The sequence below is a fragment of the Hermetia illucens genome, chromosome 3 (genome assembly GCF_905115235.1).
Source record: "Hermetia illucens chromosome 3, iHerIll2.2.curated.20191125, whole genome shotgun sequence".
In the NCBI taxonomy this organism is placed as follows: Eukaryota; Metazoa; Arthropoda; class Insecta; order Diptera; family Stratiomyidae; genus Hermetia; species Hermetia illucens.
In genome coordinates this window covers 179,524,940-179,550,281 of record NC_051851.1, presented here as the reverse complement: position 1 = coordinate 179,550,281, position 25,342 = coordinate 179,524,940, and the positions used below count along the sequence as shown (strand labels likewise).

The following is a 25,342-nucleotide window of genomic DNA, read 5'->3' as shown; positions in this document are numbered from 1 at the left end:
CGCGGTTCTGCGCTGGTTGGCCGCTTGGCTGTCGGTCAGAATGGTTATGTGATCATGCTCTAGCAATCGACAAACTTCCATTATCGCCGGTACTTCCGCTTGGAATACACTGGCGAAACCTAGGAGACCATATGACTCGGATACACTGCATGTATTCGAGAAAACCTCCGCACCAACTTCACAGCCCATCTTTGATCCATCGGTGAAGAATACTGTGTTATAACCTTGCAGTACCCGCCGGTCTTCCACTGTGTCCTGTTTGGAACATTTTTCGTGAAGTTCAGCCTGCGTGTGGCGTAGTCCGTGGGGAATGCCCAGATTTCCTGAGGTACTTCGCCTACGATATTACTGTGGTCGTTGGGCTTTGCTCTCCGGCATCTAGACCCACGTAGTCTGACGAGGAAGTCTTGGAGGAGGAGATGCGTTAGTACATTGAGAGCATTTACCGGGCACCTGCATACGCGGTTCTTTGAATCCTATTAACTTTCGTTCTATTGTACTTTTTGTTCAAAGCATGCCAACATATTATAGAGCTGTACTTTTCGATTCGATGCACCAAAGCGGTCAACATCCAGAGAACCATCCCCGGCCGGAGACCCCATTTCTTTGCAAAAGCTCTCTTACAGGCATACAAGGCTATACAGGCCTTCTGAACCCTCAGTTCTATGTACAATCTGCAATCTAGCTTTGGATCCAGGATTACACCCAGATATTTTACATTAGAGGAAAGAACCAAATTTTGTTCATTCAGCCATGGTAGATGGAATTCAGGAACTATTATCTTGATGCTGAATAGCATCAGTTCCGTTTTGGTTGGTTTTATGCCGTGTCCGCATCTTACGGCCCAGAGGCACACCTTTCGCAACGCTTCTTCCATGATGTCGCTAGTAATGGACGAAAACATCCCTGGAACTAATGTCACCCATTCGTTGGCATACGCCACTACTTTTACTCCGCTGCTGTCCAATATTCGAAAATTCTCGTCCATCACTATTAACCACAGCATTGGAGAGACGGCGGCACCCTGCGGCGTGCCTCTCTCCACAGCTCTGGCCACGTGGTTGCCTCCCAGATCCAACTGGATTATCCTAGTTCTTAGTATGGATATAATCCAATGCGTAAGATATCCCTTAGCGTTGGTACTAACGTTGTTGAATGCTTCCTCTATATCCAAGAAGGCAGCTAGGGTATACTACTTGTACTGCAGTGTACGCAGCAACCGTGCCAATTACCTCGTGTAGAGCGGTTTCTGCGGAATTGCCTCTGAGGTAGGCGCGCTGTAAGTTAAAGAAAGCCGTTATCTCTATAATCGTCCTTAAGTGGATATCCAGGACGCGCTCTAGGATCTTCCACACGAAAAAGGTGACGCTGATTGGTTGAAAGCCGCTTCGTAATGAAAACCACTCGTATGCGCCTCCATGACTGTGGTACGTATCCTAAATAGATACAGCTATGGTAAATCTCAACAAGCCGCGTCACAACCCTTTCCGTCTACTTCTGTAGCATGACTGACATTATGCCATCTGGACCCTGAGATTTATATGCGGAGAAACTGTTTATAACCCAGTCGATCTTATCCTCGGTAATTACCAATTTGGTAGTGTCGTACGACTGGGGCGGTAGTAAACCCTCCACTCAAGGCTCAGACTTACAGTCCTCCCGGCTGGCGGGAAAGTGCGTCCGAACCAGCAGCTCCAAGGTTTCACCAGAAGACTCCGTCCAGGATGCTTCCGACTTTTTAAGAAAGGATGGGCTCTTATGTTCCTTGGACAGAATCTTACTGAGCCTCGCGGATTGGCTAGTGCTTTTAATGTTCTGACAACAGTTCATTTTCCAGAGCCCCCAATCTTACTAATTTGTGCGCCAGAGGGTTCGTTCTTAATTACTTGACCAAACTTTCTCCAGTCGATCATCCTGCGGTCTCTGAGGAGTTTGGAGACCTCTGCGACGAGATCTAGACTGATAAGTATCCGACTGTGATCTGAGAAGGATCTCTGGTCAAACGCTCTCTAGTTCTCCGCTCTAAAAATCCCATTGTTGGTTAGTAAGATGATATTGAGGGCCTCCTCCCAATCGTTGGCCTTCTTTGTTGCTCGTCAAATGTTGTAGTTCTTGGCGAAGCTGATCGACCGTGAGCTATGTAAGCCGAGGAATTATACACATTCTATGCTCCTGCCTGCTCCAGTTTGACCACGACTAGGTCGCTGGAACTCGGGTCCGGACACAGAAAAGAGTACAGATTCCTCTTCGTCTCAGTGTTTCCTGTAAAATAAATTAAAATATTTGCTTTGGAGCCCTTTGATGTTTCAACCTACCTTTTCTAGTGCGACACTCAGACACTCTCCGGAGCAGAAAAGGTTGGCTGTTTGTCTGGGGTTCCTCCTCGTTGATAGCACCGCAGTCGTCCATGGGAATCCTAGGGTTTTGAAGGCGCAGGGATTGAACGAGGTTGTCCTTATCCATGCGGATCTTCGATAACCAGATGCGAGCGACTGGTCTCCTGGGAATTTCCTCGTAGGGAATGATCTTGAACTTTACGCCCTCCCAGGCGTCGCTAATATTAGCGACCCACGAATTGAGAAAGTCCCTGGAGAATTTGTCCTCGCAAGCTATAACGTCGAACCCACGGACCACTTGAGAGGAATCAAAACATGGATGGATCCTGCGTGTTTGCCTTTGGCGTCCAGTAGATATTCAATGTCCATCTCCGACAGCATGGCCTCAACCCTGGTCCACACCTCCAGGGCTAATTTGTCGCTAGAGGAGTTACCATCTGTCAGCGCCACACGGTAAGTGTGTCGCTGAAGGGTTTCATGGCTTGTCGGCTGGCTGTTGCTGCGTACTTTTCTTCAGATGTTGCTTAGCGTCGGAGCTCTTGCCCACTCTGCTCCAATTGTCATCTTGTACGACCCCGTCTTGAGATCAGTTGCATTTGCAATCTTGCTGAGAACATGCATGACCTTCTGGTACTGGCTCTTGAGTAGGACACTAGTGTACCTTCGCTGCTAAGCCGGTTTCCGGTGACCGACATTGTTGTCGATCTTTACTTTTGAGGGGTAATCATCCTAGTATTTTTACTTCTGGAGCTACTTCGAGAATGGTGACCTGGTAGTCGCTGTGGGTATAGTGCTCATCTGCCCGACTTTCCGCTTCACCAACAAAAGGTATGGCAGGTCAACGATTGTGCCTTCGTTTCCAGTATCGAGAAAGGTGGTCATGTAGTCATTGTGGGTATAGTGCTCATCTGCCAGACTTCATCAACGAGAGGTATGTCAGGTCAACGATCGCACCTAATCCAGAGAACGCACATTCAACGCTGTTTTATTAAGATTTGGTATCCGTCATTTACCTTCCTCTTCTCTTGGGCCCATGTGTTGAAATCGGAGACCATATTTGCACTCTAGTTTGTAAGGCTTGCTCTGATTTGTCCAGGGGGTTCTTTGGGTCCTTCACAGGTTCACAACGGACATTTTTTGTACTTTGTTTAGTGCTAAATTAAAAGGTCAGTTCTATTTATACGTAATAAGCAAAAAAAAGATATTAGTGATTGTAGATTGAACCAAACATCAAATATATCTTGTTGACGAAGAAGAAGAGAAGAGTGTTGGAATCCCTAGTTTCTGTCTCTCTTGGAATGATGATGGAAAACTGTAATCCTAGAACCGGTGTTCACTGAAAAAGTTTGATTAATTGAGCACTGGATTTGAGGCGTAATAAGCAGGAAGGAAAGTTGTTAGTTCCTCTTCATTTCCATCTAATTTAAAGCTTTGAAAGAAAAAGTTAATTATTCCAACTAGCGCCAAGCCAAGGAGCATAGTGGAAATTAACTGTCTGGAAAATCAAGATAATTTTAATTTGATAGAGTTTGGAAGTTTTTTTTATAAAGCTTATAAATTGCTCTGAAATATTTAACTGGAAAAGGGATATAGTGTGAAGTAGTTCATCTATATTGCGTAAAATAAAATCCTGTTTATGTTTTTTCCAGAGAAATGAATAGTGAGAAAGTAGTTTTTAAATGGAATTTCAGGATATGTTGAAATCCCCTTCATCCTCTAAGCTTAAAGTTTCTGAGTAGATATCCAAATGGAGTTCAAAGTTTTTGTATGAATCATTGCGCTTCACTTCTGCCGACATCATTTCATTGCAAATCATTGGAGTCACTTTTATGTGTGTTGCTCTGCTATCTCCATACATGCAATTCAAAGAAGTCATGCCGCATATCTACTCCGAGCTCTTACCTCCAAAGTAGCAGTTCCTAATTAGAGGCTCTGAACGGTGGTTAAAAACTTTATCAACAACACAACATTGCTCGGCCGAAAGTATCACACGAGATAAGCAAAATGTTAGGACGTAACATATATGCTTACCCATTTACTTTTCCAGTAGATAAAAATACGGACAAGACACTCAACTTTGGGTAACGGAGTAAGAGTCAAGTGGCACTCACATGGTCCCGTGGTCCTCGGTTCAAGTCCTGATCCCACAAAGTTCGATGGTGGAAGAAACCTCTTAATTAATTATTCATGCCAGTACATGTGTCACATAATGTTTTAATGTCTGAAAACCGAAAATAATCCCCCAAATGAACATCCCTTGAATGTAGTTAAGGTATTCCAGGAGCAGTTTAGACGAGCGACAGTAGAAGGATGTAAGGGGCAGTCAATAGATATTACGCTTGTACAACTATTCGGTATAATGCGACAGGGATATAAAGGATGGGATCATGATGTGTATGTGAAACACACGTCTAAGTATAAAAAGGACAATGGAGAACGTATTATGGTCGTTCGTGTTTTTTGGGTAAAATGCTACAGGAGCAGATTCATGGCATAGAGTAGTGGCCTAGTGTGCCCCTAATCCCCAAAATGTGAACACAATTTCTGGCAATTCCACAGTTCTGTGATCAGGGATGCTGGAGGCGCATGTGGTTCGACGTCTATCTGATTTTCATGGTATGATATCAGGCTATGCTTGAAGCAGAAAATTCAAGAGAGATCAAAGCGGAATATGACAAAGGTCAAATGTTTACCAAGGTTTTTTCGCCTCAGTTTGGAGCATGGTGTAAGGAATCATGCCGAAGCTTCAAAAATTAATTAAGAGAAATAGAAAATGTTGGACTTTCACGTAATTTGGGAAGAAATTTCATTAGGAATTTTCCAAGGAATTCGAGTAATTATAACCTTGGCAATATTTTTATTGAAGGTTAACCTCTTTAGTCCTACGCTTCCTTGTATAGGTGTGCATAACTCCCAAGAATGCTGATATAATTCAGCATAATGGTTAAGTTACTCTTCTAAGTGTGCTGAAATTTACTCTCACCTAGGGATAAGTTGATCGGAGAGAATTTTCATGGTTTGAAGGGTCAATCGAATTCGATGAAAATTTTCCGAAGCCGAAGCCAACAGATCAGTGTGGGCGGTTGACATCCTTTCAGCTACATCTGGTTAACAGTGGTTTCGAAAGCACGTAAGCATTCCAAGTGTTACTAACTGAAGGAACATTGTTGGAACATAACTCCACCAATATTCAAATCAAGTGGATCTCCCTTCAGTGCACACACAAATTTATCACTTTCCCAAAGTCATAAATCATCCCGTTGTGCACGACAAAATTTAAAAAGTGATTGGGTACGGATTTCGAATTCTTTGCATTCGCCCTTGTGGTTGTATCTAACTTCCGATACCCGGAAATGCCTTAATCGATAGAAAAGACTGATTCTCCGTTCAAATCTGGAATATTTATTGTAACCCGACACCTTATCTTTAATGGAATGATGCATTCATCTTCTTCGTCTTCGTTTATTCGAAAGTATCATAGAAGATGGTTGGAAAAGCTCACGAATTTCCTTGTTATCCGGATAACGATTGGGAATCTCAACGAGATGAGCGGCAAGGAGGCCACCACGGGACGAACGGGAGTGGGCGAATGGAAAGTGTGTGAGATCAAGAGCTCCGGAAGGAAATATGATTTTCATCCGAAAAATACACACAATATATAATGTAAATAGGTGATGCCATTAATATTCATAGGAAAAGTAGCTCCGGGGAGATTTTTCGGCAGTTGATGAGATGACTGTGACTCGTGTGAGGAGCAAAAATCCACCGAAGAAGAGTAACTCGAGAGCATTAGGCGACTAGTTTATCCGCTTGCTCTTCTGCAGGACACTTGTAAAGCTGCTTCTGAAGACAGATCATGTTTCCTTCGTGTATAATAATGTGGGTTGTCTAAAGTATTGCTTCTTTCGAGGATGTTTGTTGCAAATGAGATTTGGATACGATTACACACACAACAAAGAAGAGATACATTTCGATGTAGCCTTAACATGTATTACATGCGAATTCGTGGATGGAGGTCTCCTGACACTTTTTCACTGACACGATAATCCAAGGAGAGTGAAGTGAAATTTGGTTGCTGGAGGGGTGAAATTTATGAATCGTTATCGAATCGTTTGTACGTTTTAGATATCAAAGGATATTGCCGTAATTCGATCACTGTAAATCGTTTGGATGAGAGTGTTTTAAGTATAAAATTCAGGTCACTGATTGATAGTGGGGCCGCGCATGTTTGGGAAATCCCGTATACAGGAACGATTTCTGATCACTTTTTGCGAAATGATACCTCTAAGAACCAAATGTTTGCATTTTGATGTTTGCGGCAGCGAATTAACGCTGATATGTAATGCGACAGGTGCCATCAAATCCGATGTCACTGTCAACATAAACAACGTTGCACATTGTTCAGCTCGCTCGATGTTTTTCCCATTTATGGAAAAGGAACATTGCCATGATTCGTCTAACTGAAAACCGTGGTTTTGTGGTGGTGTTTATTTTTAGTTTGGCTCTGCTTAACTCTTTCTACAAATAGGCAGCCATTTGGGCAAGGGATCGATTAAAGAACAAGTCGATGTCATCAACTTAGTCAAGGCGGTTGGGAAAAGGTAGCATTATTCGTTTAATCGCTCCATGATCACCAGCTAAATCCGTACAATGGACCTAATTTATGGCGGCAAATTATCGGTGATAAAATGTAACCTTTACCTCCGTATATGTGTACTCTCTATTGATGCCATCGAAAGCCTTCTGGAAATCAAGGGGGCTGAGCTCTCAGCTTGGCAGGCTGCTCCATAATACAGTTGGTATAAGAGGATCCAGATCGGAGCCTGCTCTCTACCGATCAGAATTTAGAAGTGTTCCTTAATACGTATATAAGGAAATGATTTTAGTTGCTATCTATGCAATAACAGAAAACACGAAAATTGTCATCATCATCACCGGCGCAACAACCGGTGTCCGGCCTAAGCCTGCCTTAATAAGGAACTTCAGACACCCTGGTTTTGCAACGAGGTCCACCAATTCGATATCCCTAAAAGCTGTCTGACGTCCTGGCCTATGCCATTACTCCATCTCAGGCAGGTACTCAGCAACGTGTACCTCTATAATTGCTGCACTGCGTGATATCTCCCTTTTTATGTATGGGACAGATAATGCCCCGTTACGAGTTGTCAGGCACTGTTCCACTGTCCCATACTTTGAACATCAATTGATGAACTACTTGGCGTAATTGGTCGCCTCCATATTTAACCAATTCGGCTGTAATTTTATCGACTTCTGGCGAACTATGGTTTCTGTGCCGGTGAATTGTACGGACTGGCAGCATTTGTCCGTCGTTTTCAGTTGGCGGGACCTCCAACTCGCCGATATTTTGGTTGTTGAGCAGTTCATCAACATACTCAACCCATCGCCCTAATATGCCCATTCTGTCGGAAATCAGATTTCCCTTTTTGTCTCGGCAGGATGAGCATCAAGGTGTATAAGGCTTCATCCTGCTGACTTGTTGGTAAAACTTCCACGCCTGGTGCGGTTGCCTCTTTACTTTTCGAGTTCGCACACTTGTTGGTTCTCCCAGGTTTCGTTTTTCCATCTGTGAAGTCGCTTCTTCGCTCGGCGGTATTAATCTCTGCGCGTGCCCGCGTTCTTTGAGAATGCAACATTACTTGGTATGCAGCATTCTTCCGCTCCGTTGCTACGGCATACATTCATGGTCAAACCAGCCGTTTCAACTCCCTTTGCGGCTGGGGACAAGTATGTTTGTGGTCGTATCAATGATAAAGCTCTTCAGGTAGTTATGAAGATCATTTGTTGATGCTTCATCTCCAGGACATCTGTTAACTGCGGTTATTGCGGCATTCATTTTCCGCTTATAGGTGTTACGGAGTTGTGAATGGCTTCAGTATTCAGTCTCACCTGATTGTGAGAGGGGTTTTTAGGCGGTGTTGTAATTCCAGCTCGGAGCACCATGCCAACGAGGTAGTGATTCGAGTCGATATAACCCCGACTTGGAGGACCAGTTGGTACAATTTGTCCCGCTTTGGGACGCGGGAGACTCGCCTTCATCCTTTTTCGTTTGCAGTTTTTCATTAAGAAAAAATCTCCCAGCGATCACCGTCACGGTGGAGATAGGGTTTGGTAGTAGAGTTTTTGGTATTGGTTCAGAAGTTACACTCGTCCGGGGATCTATACTACCCTTTGACCGCTGACGAAAATACCTTTTCAAATGTTGCAAACAGAGGTCCCCTGCAAGTTTTTGGCGATCATCGCCTCCTTCCCTCCTTGCATCCCCTTGGAAAATTCCTAGGCTTTCAGAATTTCTGTTGCAGAAAAATTGCTTTTATAAAACTGACTGGTTTTGCTAAAATCTGCTATCAGAAAAGGACTGTTTTCTTCTTGAGCAAGCAGCAAGCTACAGAAGATCTCTTAGAATTCTATTAAATTTGCGTTAACACCATAGTTAATGATACTAGTTCCACGAGCTATTTTGTTGCAAACACAGTGAACTTCCAACTCAAAGCATTAGTGTATCCACGATTTCATTTTTGCTTCGAGCCATTGTCGTAATTTTTTCACTGAATTAGGCCTTCAGAAAACTCAATGATGAGTTCAATTTTCCGGAAGATTGGCATACTAGAAAGGACTACTCTACTACGGGATAAAACGCTTCTAGTATGCTTGTCGCGATTGAAATTCGCTGGTAGGGAATGTGGATCCATAGCAGAAGAAAATGTAAATTGTTGAGTAATTTTTGAGGCAAATGTATACCCATTTGCGACGATTCAGCAAAAGCAATTACACCCCTCGCCTATTAGCATCACTGTGATATCTTTCCCTGCTAACTGAATTTAATGTTTATCTGAATATCATTCATTAAGATTAAATATTGTTTTCCCAAAGTTTGGTCGTTTTTCCCATCATTATGCATGTTCGTTGGCAAAGAGATTAGTAAAAAACTTTGTGGTTGCGACATAAATCCGTTCATAATACTTCCTCCACGTAATTCGTTTAGCCAATACTCTGTCAGAAAATTTATGATTTATGAACATCAAGTGTTTTTAGTGAAATAGGTAAACGAAAAGGACGCATGAATCCATGTATCCGGTGACTTAACGACCGGTTCTTTACCACCCTTGTCCGGGTGAATGAAGAAGAAAGATTACTTTGGGCTCTGTTGACTTTTAGATATTCCGAAGCAAATCCCGTCGTCATCGTCATTGTAACCGAATTCGTGAACCTTTCATGAGTCCTTCACATTCTCAAGGGTTATCTAACATAAACAATTGTGACCTTTTTCGGATGCAATTGTGTAGGACGTTAAATCCCAGTTACACTAGCACTAAACTTAACCCCAAAGAATCCATTCAGCTCGATTAGGAAAATCTTTCGTAGTTTCCATCTCCTTTCCTTCTGTTGTTTGTTCTTACTTTCTGGTCAAATAACATGGTTACAACGACGTCAAGGAAGATAGCTTTGAAGAGGACAAATAATAAGTTCAAGAGACCATCACTGGGACTCATTATCCGGAGAAAAACTGTAAAGTTCTTCGAAGAGAATTTTATTAGGGTCATCGTTTGGCCGTAGGGGAAGTAACCTCTATTTACTCTCTAGAGTATCCAAACACTCTAAGGATTCATCTGACGTCGATGTGCGAAGAATAAAACATACACGACTGTAGTTAGGGTATGGGAATATGGAGCATAGTGGACTTGTCGTAGGCTTCGTTATAAAGGATAACATCTGTCCTGAATATTTGTGTGATGTAGTGAAAGGACATGGTCAGGATGCTGGCACAGCCTCGCTTCTGAGTCTTTGAAAAATGAACAGGAAAGAGAAAATGTAATTATTAGCGTTCAACGACCCATATTATAGCGCCAGAAATGGAGCTGACAAGTATTTGCTGGAGGGTATGAAGAAAGTCAAGGAAGGAATAGCATGAATCTCGGTGATATGGAAATATGTACTAATAGGAAGTTAATGAAGCCGAATTGGATGATATTTGAGTGGGAACTATCTATGACGAGGATGATGTCAACTTGAAAGAACTATTTTTGGTTAATGATTTTCCTGGTATCCGGGTAAATATCAAACGGAGTTTCATTGAGATTTTTTTTAGAGAGAATCTTGGAAGTATTTTAAGAGTTTAAAGGATAATGCTGATTCTGGACTTCTGACATTTCGAGCGCGCAGGACCCTGCTAACCATGGGTTGACGTCCACATAAAACTAGAAAAGTATGACTGTGTCTTTTCTAAAAATAAGCGTAAAGCAATTAGCGCTCTCTAGCTATTTTCGATATTGACGAAAAGCTGGACTGAATCAAAATCGATAAAATGCCTGCCTAGAATTTTAAAAAGGTATTTCTGGACATAACCGTAATTCTATTCAACATTCAGTGTAGCGAATTGTAAAAGTAAGTTAGAGACAACTAAAGATAGTGTAGGTGAACGTATTTACGCACAACGTATTCGACTCGCGCAACGGTGCGCCATCGGACTACCCACTTGACGCCTCCCCATCGTCAGAAAGCTAGCCTAGAACCGTTTGTAACATTACTTTCGGTTAGCCCCCCAACTCTCCCGTCTTGTGGAGCCTTCAAATCAGTGAATTACCAAACGGGTGGAGAGAGGAGGAAGGAAACTGTCAGTACAAAGAAGTCCCTGCCATTCGACCTCTGCATCGGTCGAGCTCTATCTTCTTTGCAACGAGAAGAACGCGAGCGTATTGCGCAACTCGATTCCACCTGTCACCACTCCTCAGAATCTCCTTGGTAATGTTGTTTGGAGAGAAATCCCTTGTGTTTGAATATAGCTGGGCGCGCCCCCAAAAAAAAAGTTGTGATTGGCGTCGTCCACAACTCTCTTGCAAAATATCATACATAATCAGGAGCGTGTGCCTTTCCTTGTGCAGGTAAGACTGAAAAGTTCCCTACCCACTTAGGAGCTGGGTAAAGAAATAGTCAGTCTCACCATGTTTCCAATTCAACCACACTCCTAAGTTGTCAATGAGCCAAGTAGTCCATCTGCCTCTAGTCTCATTTTGCCAAGGGAGTTGGCACTCATCTAGTGTACGTTGCCGTACTTCATAGGCAACCGCCTCCCTTGCGTTTGTTTATGACTTTAGGCTCCTTAGCAATCATCATCACGGCCGGTTCGGAGATTGTGTTGTAGATAGATACCACTCCCGTCTCTGTACTTCTGCAAGAAACTAACGATATACCTCTCTGCCAAGAGCGTCAGCCCGTATCTCTGCGCTGTAGAGCAGAATAGACTGTGTTGCATTCATCAGAGGATGTTGCCTGCTAGGACTCCCAATATTTGCCATTAGCCTACTTAAGCCCGAAAGTCCAGCTGCAGTCTTGTCCACCACTGCTTCGACTTGCTCATCTTTGTGTCAAGAGTCAGTCCAAGGTTTAGACTCGATTATCGACTCGCCGATCGATATGGGATGTAAGGTCGAAATTTTCCTTTTAGTCAGGCAGACTAATTTGGTTTTTCCCAGTGCATGGTTTAAACCATGAGCAATCATCTATCCGCTTATCCGTCGCATCAATATGCCAAGTTTGCTTTGTTGTTCAACAGTGCATCAAGTACCGCGACATCATTTGCATAACCGATCAGGCGCGACTCTTCTGGCATGTCGAGTCTAAGCAGACTATCATAGGAAGCGTTCCAGAGGGCCGGGCCTAGGGTGGATCCCTGCGCTACCTCGGTGTGACCTCGATGCTCCTTTGACCCTCTGGTGTCTCATAAAGCAGGGAGCGGTTCCTCAAATAATCCCTTAATATCTGTACGCGATAGTTCGGCACGTGCAGAATATTGTCTAGTGTGCCTAGAATGTCTTTCCGTCTCATGGAATTAAAGGCATTTCTGACGTCAAGCGTTACGAGGAGTACCCGTCGAGATCGGCGGCTGTGTGCCCTCGCTCGACGAACGGGATCCACGACAGCAGCATTAACTGTGGGTATCCCCCCTCTAAAGTCGAACTGCCGTGCGGATAAGTCTCCGGCAGTACGTATCGCTTCAGTGAATCTACTTCTGATGAGCTTTTCAAGCACTTTCCCAGCAGTGTCAAGTACACAAATTTTTCGGTATGAAAACGGCAACTCATAGTCTTCTTTCCCTATGCCGATCAGCGCAAGCTTCGTCACCTTCCAACGGGAATGGAAAATGCCCTCTTTCAGGCAAGCGTTGAATGCGCCGAGCAGTAGGTCTTTCCAATGTTGGCACACCAGATTGTATATCTCCGCTGGAATACTATGGGGTCCTGGCGCCATCTTGTTTTTCACAGAAAGAACTGCTTCTTCCAACTCTTTTATAAAGAAAAGTGGGCAGTACTCGGCGCTCTCCACGCTGACGTCATCATTCTCTACGGGGTGCGCAGGGAATAGTGCCCGTACCATGTGGGTCATCTGTTCGGCTTTATGTGGATAGGATTTCCGCAGAACCCCGACTTTTCGGGTTACCAGTTTGTAACCGAAATCCCACGGGCGCCAATTCACCTTGTCGATTAGATGCTGCCAACAGCTCTTGTTTACTCTGCTACGCAGTCTCCATTTGGCTGATCTATACTCCGTGATTATGGTACGTGCCTCATCCTGGTCGTTTAGACGTAGTGTGAAGCGGCGAAGTTTCTGACAGGCCTTCCTTGCAATTTCCGTCGTCCACCAATACATAGACGGTTTGCCATGGCTCGATGCCCTCCTGGGCATGGAAGCTCCGCAAAACGTCGTTATCAGGTTCATAACTGAATTTACGACAGTGTCAGCTGCAGTACCATTATCCCTAGGAGTAGACTCCGGCGTAATTCCACCTATAGTTAAACTGGAAACTTTTCCTTTTACTTATAACTCCACCTGTTCCAAAAGTTTCGACAAACCTCCTGGTGTTCACCTTCGCGACGTTCCTCGCACAGGAGAGTTTGTGTCAACCAATTCGAGGGCAATATGTTGATAAGCGCGGGAACGTTTGGGTAGATCCGGTGTTTAAAACCGCTAATCCTGTTCTCGTCGCCATTTCGAGAATTCGTTTCCCCCTGGCGGCAGGGTGAGTCATGTACTATTCAAGTACCCTGGCAATGAAGTCATCTCCAAGTAGGTTCCGCCCCTCTGTGCGCAAGATAGCGTCCTGAAGAGCATCAAGTCTGCACAGAAAGTCTGACGTCGTCTCTTTCTGCGTTAGATAAATATGAAAAACGTTACCACCAATCACCAAACCCTAAGGTGGGTGCTGGTCCGAACCCAAATGGCGACGTTGCCTGATATGTCGGGATGCCGCGGACGTGCGTCCTTGTTTCCTTGCTCACCGATGAGCACCAGATCAGTTTCGGTCTCCACAGCAAACTGTGCCAACAACGCGTGAGCGGTTGCACTCCGGTGCACGTTTATCTGTAGAATGCGGATCATGTTGATCGCGTCCTAGCTCGTTCCAGTTTTGCTCTGAATACTGGATACCGCGCGCGCCCACAGCGTACGCAACGCGCTCATCAAACGCGCCATGATCCCTGTATCTAACGTTATTCTCGAATTCAAACGTCTGTAACATTTGGTTGCGGCGGCCCGGATTTGTATCCTACAGACCACCCAATCCTCGCGTATTCCTCCGCAGCTTCCACTACAGCGAGTTTTTGACGCCGGGAGTTTGCAAAGGTGATACCAATGTGGATATTGGTTATGTCCGGACATTCGTGCTTGATCATCTTCTACTTCGTTTTCTTCCGTCAGGCATTCAAGGTCTCGGATTTTCAGAGAGCACGTAGGTTCTAGGTTAGAAACCAAATCTTTCTTCCCCAGTCACTTCTTCCTCCTTCGTTTCCCGAATGGAAGACACTTCTTCGGGCTTTATCCTATGACGGATTTCGCTGAGGACTTCCTCAAAGGTCTCGTATTTCGTTGGTTTGATAAGCAGAGCTGCCGGTCTAATCTGCTGTTCACTGTGATCACTTTAAACAGTCACTCCGCAACTAGGCTGGATGCAAATTATTAGATCTGTCTATTTTGTTGTTCTTGATCATTAGATGCATTGAGTCAGGCTATTGTCAATGGGTGAGATGCGCATGCATACCGATTGCTGAGCCCCCGAGTAGAATAATACTTTAAACTTATTAGTTCCAACTGTCAATATTAAACCAGAGTATCTGTTGTCTCTTATTTGAATGATAGCTCCTCACCAGGTCTATATATACCTATGCTGCTTGGGATTATTCTCCTGGCAAATCATAAAATCTATTCAATTAAAAATGACAATTAGTCCGTGATCAGGGATGCAGTTGTCAGCGGTGTCGAAATAATGGAACCACAGCAGTGCCAACTCCATACCATCTGTTACAATCCAAATGACCTAAATTCAGGATATAATGGTCGATTTATCTTCTGATAATTTCCTGCTCTCAATCGTGACAATTGCATTATCAAATAGCCTCAGTGCATCTGGTCAAAAGACATAATCAAAGTTTTAGTCTAATTTCCGAGAATCTAGGACATATTTTTAAAATGCATGAGTCCTTCTCATGGAAAGTCGACACGAACGCTTTGAAAAATTGTCGAGGGAACTAGAACTATTCATTGTTCCTCGCAATTTTAAAACCACATGCATATCCTTTTTTTTCGAAATGAAAACCTAATCGTATTTCCACTGAGCAATATTCGGTATATTGCACAAAGAAACTCAACAGTCGCACGAAACTTTCATACGCTTTCCTGTTGAAGGACCGAAATTCATATGAGATTTTTTAAATTCATAGTCACGAGACTGTTTTTATTCTCTTTTTCATATTCATGCATTTCCATTTTATGTCATTATATGTATGTATTTTCCAATGGAGTCTATCTGTAGCTTTTCTCATTTTTTAGTCCTTCATTGTATACATTTTGTTCTGTGTTCGCGCAATCTCCTTATTGAAGCTCGAATGGTATGCTGCGTTGTCCCGGTTTCATTCTTTTTCTAGGATCCGTTTTCACTCGCCCTATCTTCTGTTTAATGCATTCAGGAAAAATTCAAGTCAATTGCCTCGAATGGAAAAAATACACAACGAATTGGACTGAATTTGACTAGAAAATGAGAAATAAGAAGAGCGAAATTTTCTACGATGATTGTAAGGACATCAAAAGGAAAATTTCCAGTAGTAAAGGGTATGAGGATGGGTCAGGGGGACGGGCGAAGAGGAGAGAGCGTTGATGCCTGTTAACGGAAGTGAATAAGAGGAGAAGAAATCAATTACACAAGGAAAATTGTATCTTGACAGTTTACTTTCCTTTTGCCTTTCCCGTCTATTTTCTACTTTTTGCGTTTCTCTGATGTCTGAGCAATGAGGAAATTTCAAAGGCACCGAAGTCAAAGGGTTCTACCACTTTTCAATTGTGTATGTTTAATGGTTTCTTGTTCTTATCTGAGATGTCTTTTGAATGCTCATAACTTGGAGTAGGTATTCTATTCGGAATGAGCAAGAAGGGAAGCTTCCAATTGTATCTGTGGAAATTGTGGCTACTTTTCTATATAATTGACTGGATGCAGTCATTACGCTGAAGTAAGTCGATGCATATATGCAAAAGCACCGGAATGAAATTAGCCGCTGGAAATCGTTAATGGCAATCAACGACTACTGCTGAGAAATTCACGTTCAACGTGACGTTCATGAGAAAATTGCTAAATTTGGGTCATGGGAAACCTCAGAATGATTGAAAAGTAAATCATGCTCGTCTGGTGCACATTTGGACGAATAAGGGTTATGAGAAAGAAAGGATTGTTGTCGTCCATAGACCATGGTATTATTTTTTTTTTTCGTAAAATGGAGTGGATTGAATGCCTTCTGGATCCAACAAATAATCTACAAATGCTGTGGGAATTTTTGCGAAAAATTCGCAGTTGACAGACGGCACGTGGCGAAAGATGTTGCTCGCTATTATGAGCTGTAGATAAATCTATTTTGAAATCGAACGAAAACCATGGGAAACTAAATGTTTTATATAAAAAAGATACTGTTCCTATCTCTGAAATTTGCTGGAAGCCCTACTGGTAGAAACAGGATCCAAACTCTATTGTCCCTGAAAGGATTCCTAACCACGCTCTGATAAAATCTCTTCAAACAAATTCGATTACGCCCACTTTCTCGCTAGTAAAGGAAACCAAGCTGATTTTCTCCAAGGTCGGTATCGGTAGCATTTCAGTAAATTTCTCAGCCGTTACAAATTGAGGCTAAGCACCGCTCAATCTGGCTTTTATTCGATAATAGAGCACCGTCATTGATGAAAACTGCTTCCAATTTACCTCAAGTATAAGTGTGCTTACCCTCGCCAAATGGCAAGTCCTTTGGAATGCTTACATTAGCCAGAAAAAAAAAAGGTTAGAAAATATTCCATGTCTGCATGTCGTCGAATCGATGAATTCAATTTGCGAGGTTCAAGGTTGAATTTCTTTTTCCGCCACGGTCCTTTTCCGAACTGTTTAAAACGCACAGACAATTCACCGTAATAGCCACTTTTCTCGTCTGCTACACTCTCAACGATCCAATCATTTCATCCGGTTGAACCTTCGAAAAGAAATGTTGCCTGGTTCCTGCACCATTGTGACTTTGGAGGACAAGCAAAAAACATGTGCCAATCTTCGAGGGAAATCCTTTGCAGAGGTTTCTCTATTTCATTCGGGTAAAACGACCAGCTACCCGATTGCTGTCGGCATCATAAAGAGGGCCTTCATTTTGGGGCAAACTAGAAGGCGCTGGTTATTCAAAGAGCTACGTGTTAAAATAAATTATATAACTCAGAGAATTTCACATTAGATGTGTAGAGTTATTGAAGGATAACGGGTAAAACCTTTGAAAGCATGACGTGACAGTTGATCAATTGTATACTGAATTTTCCCCGTGTTTTTCTTTAATGAATGTGGGATCCAAGTGAGAGCAACGCGTAGTGATTACATAAATCCTCCGCAGATTGGAAAATATGCCACTCGCTTTTCCTTTTGCTGAGAATCAGGACTGTGATATGTCCTTAAGGATAATATGAAAACCCAAACAGGTAGCTCGGAGCGAGGGCAGATTTTGCGTCAATATGTACAAAGCAAGAACAGAAGGTAAGAAGCGTCAGTCAGTCACTCAGTGCCAAGACCAGAAAAATCCACGACAAAGTAAATCACATTTTTCCTCATTTCATTTCTGCTTTCACTTTTTTCCTTTTCATTCCGTTTGAATCCCGGAAGGGAATGGGTTTTGTTCTAACGGAAATGGGTAATTGAATTCAATGTTCCTTCATTCTGAGTCTCAGGTTTTTTTTTCCCAACTTAGCTAAAAACGGATTTGAACAAAAATGAGGTATGCGCTTATGTAATAAACCAGCCTTTCACCGAAAGGAAAGTACGGAGCATAAAAGATGTATGGTGTATCTTAGTTCGTGTACGAACGATGGGGTTATGTCTGAAACGAATTATGGAAATAAGAGTTTTAAGATAAAGCTGTTTGTTGGAATGTTGTCAGCATTTTGGGTTTATGCTTTGAAATGGTAGAAAAATGAGCTGTTGAGGAAAGGGTAGCGTATTCTATAGAATATCCTTCTGTATATTTTTTATATGATGTTTTTTTGATTAGGTAGACTGAATGGATCAATACTAGGAAGTGAGATTAAAAGTTTTCAAGGCTTAGATTTGCTGTTTGGTGCAGACCGAATCGAGTGGCCAGTTTCTATCGTTGGGATTTTTCTCACTCTATGAGGCCTAGACTGGATACCGGTTGTTCCGCCGATGATGATATGAGAGCTTAATAATTTCCACCAAAATTTTCCAGTGCGATGCTTCCAATTAAAGCATATCTTATTGCAATTTTATGAATCTAGGGTGAAGTTAAGGTGGGTTTGGAGTACATTTTCAAAATATAATAATATACAGTGAAAACTCTCTTAGCGGACACCCCTAATAGGCAGAAGACCCTCTTGGGCGGACAATTTTTCTCTGATTATGATTTTTTTTTGTATATGTCGGAAAAATTTGCCTTACTTGGGCGGAAACTCCGTTTGACCGGACGCAGACAGTAGATTTTATATTTAAAAAAAAAACCCTCATAGCCGGACCGAAACCTCTTAAGTCAAACGTAAAAGTCCACAAACTGATTTAGGGGCTCGCCTGATAAGAAATGTGTGTGCTATTTGAAATAATAAAAACTTGTTTTTCCTATTCGCTAGTGTTGATTTATTGGTCTGGCAAAAACCGATATTTCGGGAACCACTTGTTCTCTTCTTCAAGTCCTGGGACTTGTTAGCACTGATGTTCAGGGACTTTTTAGCACCGATGAAGCGAACAAGTGGTTCCCGAAATATCGAAATTTGCAAGACCAATAAATCAACACTAGCGAATACGCGGTTAGCCTCTGTGAAAGTCCGAGGAGTAGTTTTGATAAAAGAGGGGGATGAAAGAGGGAGGAGAGGCGTGATGATTGAGAGGAGAATTACTGTCCGAGAGAAGATATCAGTTCTAGGACTTGTTAGCACTGATGTCCAGGGACGTGTTAGCACCGATGAAGAGAACAAGTGGTTCCCGAAATATCGGAATTTGCAAGACCAATAAATCAACACTACCGAATAGGAAAAACCAGTTTTTATTATTTCAAATAATTTAATCGCTAGAAACACCGCGTAATTACACTCAGATGTATGTGCTAATTTCGTTTATGAGCGCAACGTTGTCTCATTCAATCGCAGCAATTTGAAGTGAAAAGTCTAAAAGGTAAAATAATTAATAATGTCAGAGAGAATCTCAACGCATATGAACATGAAAATACATCAGTGCGTGTGCTAGCCAAAAGATAAAACTGATAAATTAATTTGACTTGTCTCAATCAGATTTGACGTAGGAAAGACGCAGGCTCCCCTTGTTGTGCGTAACAAAGAGACATCAAGGACCAGATGGATTGCTGACGCCATCATCTTCGGTGGTAACCCCAACGCGAGGCATGTATCTTGGGGCGACTCAATTAACAACAAAAACCGCAAAGTGCTCTTCGATTGGCTTCAGTCAGGCCCATTCCTTAGCACGGGCATCATTAACGCTAGACTGTCCTCTTTTCCTCGTGGGTCTTCTTTCCTAGACGGGTTTATAATCTCATGTCATCTCTCAGCATGTGTCACTAACTACTCCTCTTTGGCACCCCACTCCGACCACCATGCTCTCAGCATCTTTCTGCATCTACAGCAAATTCTCCCTTCACTCCACCATTCGCATAAATGCAGACCCTTCACTCTGACAAACTGGGACGATTTCCAACGCGACTTATACAGTGCATTGAGTCCTCCTCAGGACAAATCGCGGATCAACTGTAATGTTGTGCTAGCCACATACATCTGGACATTCAACTCTGTCTTCGATACTACATTTTTTCAGAGCCAAATCGCCGGCGGACTCCATCTGGAACTCGATGGTGGCCACTACTGTCAACGATAAAAGGGTGAGCTTGCGAGGGCCTTAGCTTTGCCTCCTTTCCCCCAGCTGCCCGGCTGATGTAGTGAGAATAGGCCCGTTCACTTCCTTCTTTACCCCTCTAGAAGAAGTCGAGCTTGCAATCATCCGGTCCAGCAATAAAACGTCTTCGGGCCCCGATGGTATCTCTAACTTTATCCTGCGGAAGTGTGCGCCTACCATCAGTGAATGTCTCGCCATCCTCTTCAACAACTGCCCGATTGAAGGACACTTTGCGGTATCATGGGAATCAGCCTTCTTATACCTATCCCTAAGAAGAGGTGCTCGGGGAATCTCAAAGATATGAGGCCTATCTCTCCTCTTTCCAATATTGAAAAATCTTCATTCCACTTAATCAATTCGGCTTCGAAAACCTCAGATCCATCGAGCAGGCAATTCTGTACCTGCAAGACCACATCCTCAATCATCTGGAAAATAGGCATTGTACCGTAGCCTTCACCTTAAACCTTACACTGTAAACTAATTCCTACCAATTGCCCCCCGCCCCTTATTCAGAATCTTTGGAGAATTCATCTCCAACAAAACTTACCACGTGTCCTTCGATGGACTTCATTCCATCGACTTCCCGGTAAACTCAGGAGTCCCCCAAGGATCTATTCTAGGCCCCAAACATTTTTAACATCTTCCCCCACGATATTCCGCTCCCTCCCGTAAATGTATCCCCCACGCCAACGGCAACTCAGGCGGTCCCTTTCCCGCCCCTTTTCCCAACAACTTGGTCCTCCCCTAGCCTCTCTCTCTCTCAAACTACTTACCAATAAGGGTCATCGCGTATTTCAACCAGTGGGTGGGTGGAAAATTTTCCCCGCGACTTGCAATTACAAAATATACAAATTATTTTTCTTCTAAGCAACACGCTTGTCAGCCGTTAGATTAAGGCGTTATTAAAAATTTCAAAGTTATTATTATATTATTATATTATCGAAGCATGCATGCTAAATACATCTTGGCAAGCATTGACACTTCTTCGGCGAAGAAACCAATTAAGGTCCTGGAGGCTGTGCATTTGATAAAAGTAGCCTGGATTAAGCCAGTAACAATTATAAACTGCTTTAGAAAAGCTGGATTTGACACAATTTATTCTGAATCAAAAGAATTCAACCCTGAGGATGACTTGCCTTTAGGAACGTTGTCTTCTATTTTTCAGTTGGCAGAAACACGTGGGGAGGGCTATTTCGACGCAACAGACTTCCTCGAAATCGTTAAGGAATTAGCCACTGAGCCTCCATCAACACGTCCAGAACGTGAGGTCGACTGTTCCAGTAGCGAAATCTGCTTAGATGAAAAGCACAGCCTGAGGAAGCATCAGAGGTGCTGTCAAATCAGGCTGCTTTGAAAACGATTTCAACCTTTTTGTAAAAACTACTATATTGCTTTCGAGCATTTAAAAAATTCGAAGGGACATATTCAAATGCCATTTTCGAGTTTTTTGAAAAATGTAATGTAAATAAAAATTGAATAAATCTTTAGTTTACGTTTTGCCTAGTAAAGAATGAAATAAAAATGTCGTCATATCTTTAGAAATTGTATTCATTTGGTTACAAAGGTGACCTCCCTCGATAGAGTTTTTTTTGGCAAAATTGTATTATTCCTCCTTATGGACGAACATCCCTCTTGAGCGGACAAAAATTGCTCGATGGTTGGTGTCCGGAAATGAGAGTTTTCACTGTACCATTATTTACTTTATTTGAGTAGATATCTTAACAGTCAGATGCCTATATACCGTGGGCGTGGATTACCATTTTTTCTTTCTCATTTTTGGTTTGGGTAGTTTCTGAAAACCGGTCCTTGAAATAATTGATCCATTTCGAACCATTTTTTATTGGCAACCAATGTCAAAATTAATATCTACCTCGAAAAGCGCTTTCATTTGATATCCCACATGACTATATTCGGTGAAAAGAATAACCCTTATACCTAACATCAGATTTGAACAAACCAAAATTAATGGAGTCATTTCAATAGTTGCTCCGCCTCGTTAAACCAGACAAATGTGGAATGTAACCATTACATGTATTAACGCTAGGTGGAAGCGCACGATCCTCATGACTAGGAATTTCAGCGAATTGTATATGTATATCGAGTGGGAAAGCAAGGACTGTCATTGGATTCGCTAAATTTAGAATTACCTACGCATTTGGTAAAGGCTATCCTGTAGGAGGAAAATAGCCTGGCGAATGAGTGAACATTGCATATATATTGACCACTATTTAGTGTAATAGAAAGTAGGAGAAAGAGTATCCGAGAGACATAAGGTCATATCGAGTGATGCAGTAGAATTCAGAGAAAATCTGGAAATTTGTAAGCAATGTGGCCGCAATTCCTCGGTGTCAAAGCCCACAAAGTATCGAAAGCCTGGAAGAATGACAATATCAGACGACTGTGGACTGAATGTCTACACTAAGAAAGGATTATCAGCGCTTGAGATGTGAACAGCCTGTTGCACCGAGAAGGGCTGTATATAAAACTTGCCAGAGACAGCTGTGAAAAACGTTCCGTTAAAGAGAATGGAGCTCATGTACCAATTTTTCAATTTTTTCCGCTGGATAAGTTCTGATAACCAGACCCGTTTCATTCCTTTATGTCAGAAATAATAGCAGCTCCGAAAAGTGTTAATCGAGCCCTTTCATCTGGTATCCCACACGACCATATTCTGTAAAAAAAATTACACCCCCCTTTCACAGGGGTCCTCCTCAAGTTCAACAAAAAATGGTGGCACTTGTGATATGTAAACAGAGCATACCCTCGCACCAAATTTCGTGACAATTGGTTCGGTCGTTTTGGAGTAAATCAGGTGCGACAGACATTGTGTCAATTTTAATAAAGTTTTGTTTCACACAAATTTATTTCATTCAAAGTATTGGCCATGGCTAACTACACAGTTTTGCCATCTTTCGGCCAATTTGTGATGCCTTTCCAGTAGAGCCTTGGTCTTTTGAGGCGAACCATGCATCGAGCCATTTTTTGATATCTTCGAAAGAACCGAAATGCTGCTCGGCAAGCGCGTGTCCCATCGATGGTAACAAGTGGAAGTCAGATGGCGCGAAGTCTGATGAGTAGGATGGGTGGGGTAGGACATCCTAATGAAGTGGAAAAATACGGTCTCTGACTAGTTATCGTGCTGAAAAATTATTCTTCCGTGCCTGGTGTCCCATTCTGGTCGCTTGTCAGGCAACGTGTCTTTCAAGTTGATCATTTTCTGTCGGCAGCGTTACATATCAACAGTTTCACTTTGTTTTTGAAGAATAGATCACACCCTTGTGATCTCACCAAGCGGAGACCATTGCCTTCTTTCGAAAGCGATTTGGCCTTACAGTCAATGTTGATGATTCGCCTGGATCGACCCATGGTTTTTCCATTTTTCCCATCGCTTTTAAAAGTCGAAGAAAATGCTCGTTTATGTCACATGGAATTGTCCTGCGAGTTGCTTTTGAGTTTGACTGTCATCCTCATCGAGCAATGCTTGCGGTTTGACATCTTGAACCTTTTTCAATGGTCTTGCACATTCTTTGTCTCTAAAGTTGAAAATCCCAATTTTGAATCGTCAAAACCACGCTTTGCACTGTGGGATAGTTGTTGGGATAGAGTATGCTCACTGATATGAGATTCGAGGTTGATTTGGAAAGGTTTATTAGGGTGAAACCATTCAATTGCGCACGAATAAGAAAAGCCCTTTGCAGACATTCATCGTGGAACGCTGGTTGAAACAATATGCATCACATATCGCTGTAGTTTGGAGTGAAATTTATTTAGATTTCCAACGAATACCTAGAATTTTAAATGATTCATTTTTTCGATATTCTTGCTGATGTCTGTCAGATTGGTTATCTTCCGGATACAATTTAATTGGTTTACGTATTGTTTATTTCTGATAGCAAATGCGGGCTTTTAATATCTTTCTATGATATCAGTTCCCATTTTCAATTCTTGGTGGTCTCAAATGAATCTCAAGTCATTCTTAGAACTGGCGATTAAGCTGATTTAAGATATGTTATCTTTCGTTTTCTATATATACATAGCCATGATTATATGCATTATAAGATAACTTTTAAAGAAATTGCTGCACAGACGACATTTCCACCGTGAAATGTTTCAATAGTCTAGACATAAAAACATTATTCATGACGGACGTCACGACACTTTCCCTTCGACTAAACCAGAACTGTCTGACTTTATCAACGGAGAACAAACCCTAATTTGTCACTTTCCACCTTTTAATAAATCATTCACCTTCGCATCTACCTTTTCAGACAGATTGCTATAGAGTTTTAAATTTTTCACCACCAGACCTTCTCATTCAGCCCCTTTTCTTGTCTATCCTTCACCTCTCACTCTCACCTGATTTAATATTATAATTAAGTAAGTTATCAACTTAACATCCTTAAGGGTGTTAGGATGTGTAATTGGTTAAGGGACGTGTCGCTGAGGAAGCGCGATTGGTGATAACTTTAGCAGTATACCGTGAACAACAAATTATGATGCTATTTTAGAATGTCTGTAAAAAATCTGATTAGGGATGAACTGCTTAGTGGTGATTCTCCTAATATACCTTAGGTAAGAGCGCTTCGTTGTCATCAAAGTACATTGATCTTGATGTCTGCGTTTTTTTCATTGAAGGATGCTTTATGTTATTTAGAGGATAGCCAAGTTTTGGTGGATGTTTTATCAGCGCCTGAGAAAATGGATTTGTTTTTTTAAGGCAATGAACGAGAGTCAGAACGAATTTGGTGACGGTTATGTTTTTAATAATTTGCGATAATCTTGCTTTTGATATTTGTTTGTCAGATATATCATGTTTGTTTTGCAATAATAATTCCTTTTCTATTTCCAGGCCTTGAGAAAAAGTAAGTAATAAGTCTCATGAACGTTATCAACAGTATTCATTTTAGGAATAAACGTCTACAATGTAAAACCTTTTTCCCTGGCATGAATTTATTTCTTAGGAATCACAATTGTTTTGTTACCATAAAAAGATAGAAAGTACTTCAATTATCTGAACCTTATACTGAATACATTGTGAGTCTAATGGTTTACGACAAGCCATCTTGTCCCTCTTATATATCTGATTCAGGGAAGTTGATTGCTGAAAAGTTGTATGTAGCTCTATCCATGGTTTTATCGTTATTTCAATCAGGAGCGTGGTATTCTCATGAATTACATATATAAGTAAATTTTATTTGGTCAAATTTATACGCCTAACTGATTTTCCAAAGGAGTAAATAAGCACTTATCCAGATATCACTAATATCCTGCAGGATTCTATAAGCACTTGAATACGACAAAGTCTTGAGACATACCCAAAAATTATAGGTTATCATTTCTATGATTTCATCTGTAATCAAGTATTAAATAATATATTTCGAAAAAAAAATGTCTAACGCAGGAGAAAGGATATTTGCCGACTTGTTGCAAAATTTAGAGGTCTCCTTCTTATATTACAAACACACTCTGGTTCAACGAGTGCAAACTGAATCTCTATAGAGCACCGCGAAAGTGACCCGTCCACGTTCTTAACGGTGAATAACAAAACAATTGCATAAGGCACAATCTTGTCAAA

The 25,342-nt window shown here is 42.0% G+C and overlaps 1 protein-coding gene across 14 annotated transcripts in view; it reads left to right on the top strand.

Moving 5' to 3' along the window:
• The window catches only part of LOC119652655 (tyrosine-protein phosphatase Lar), a 994,202-nt gene that overhangs the window by 177,175 nt on the left and 791,685 nt on the right, over nucleotides 1-25,342 (top strand). For all 14 annotated transcript variants that reach the window (XM_038056909.1, XM_038056910.1, XM_038056920.1 and 11 more), the window contains one exon: nucleotides 24,617-24,629. The gene's annotated coding sequence lies outside the window, so the exon portion shown is untranslated. The remainder of the gene's footprint in view (nucleotides 1-24,616; nucleotides 24,630-25,342) is intronic.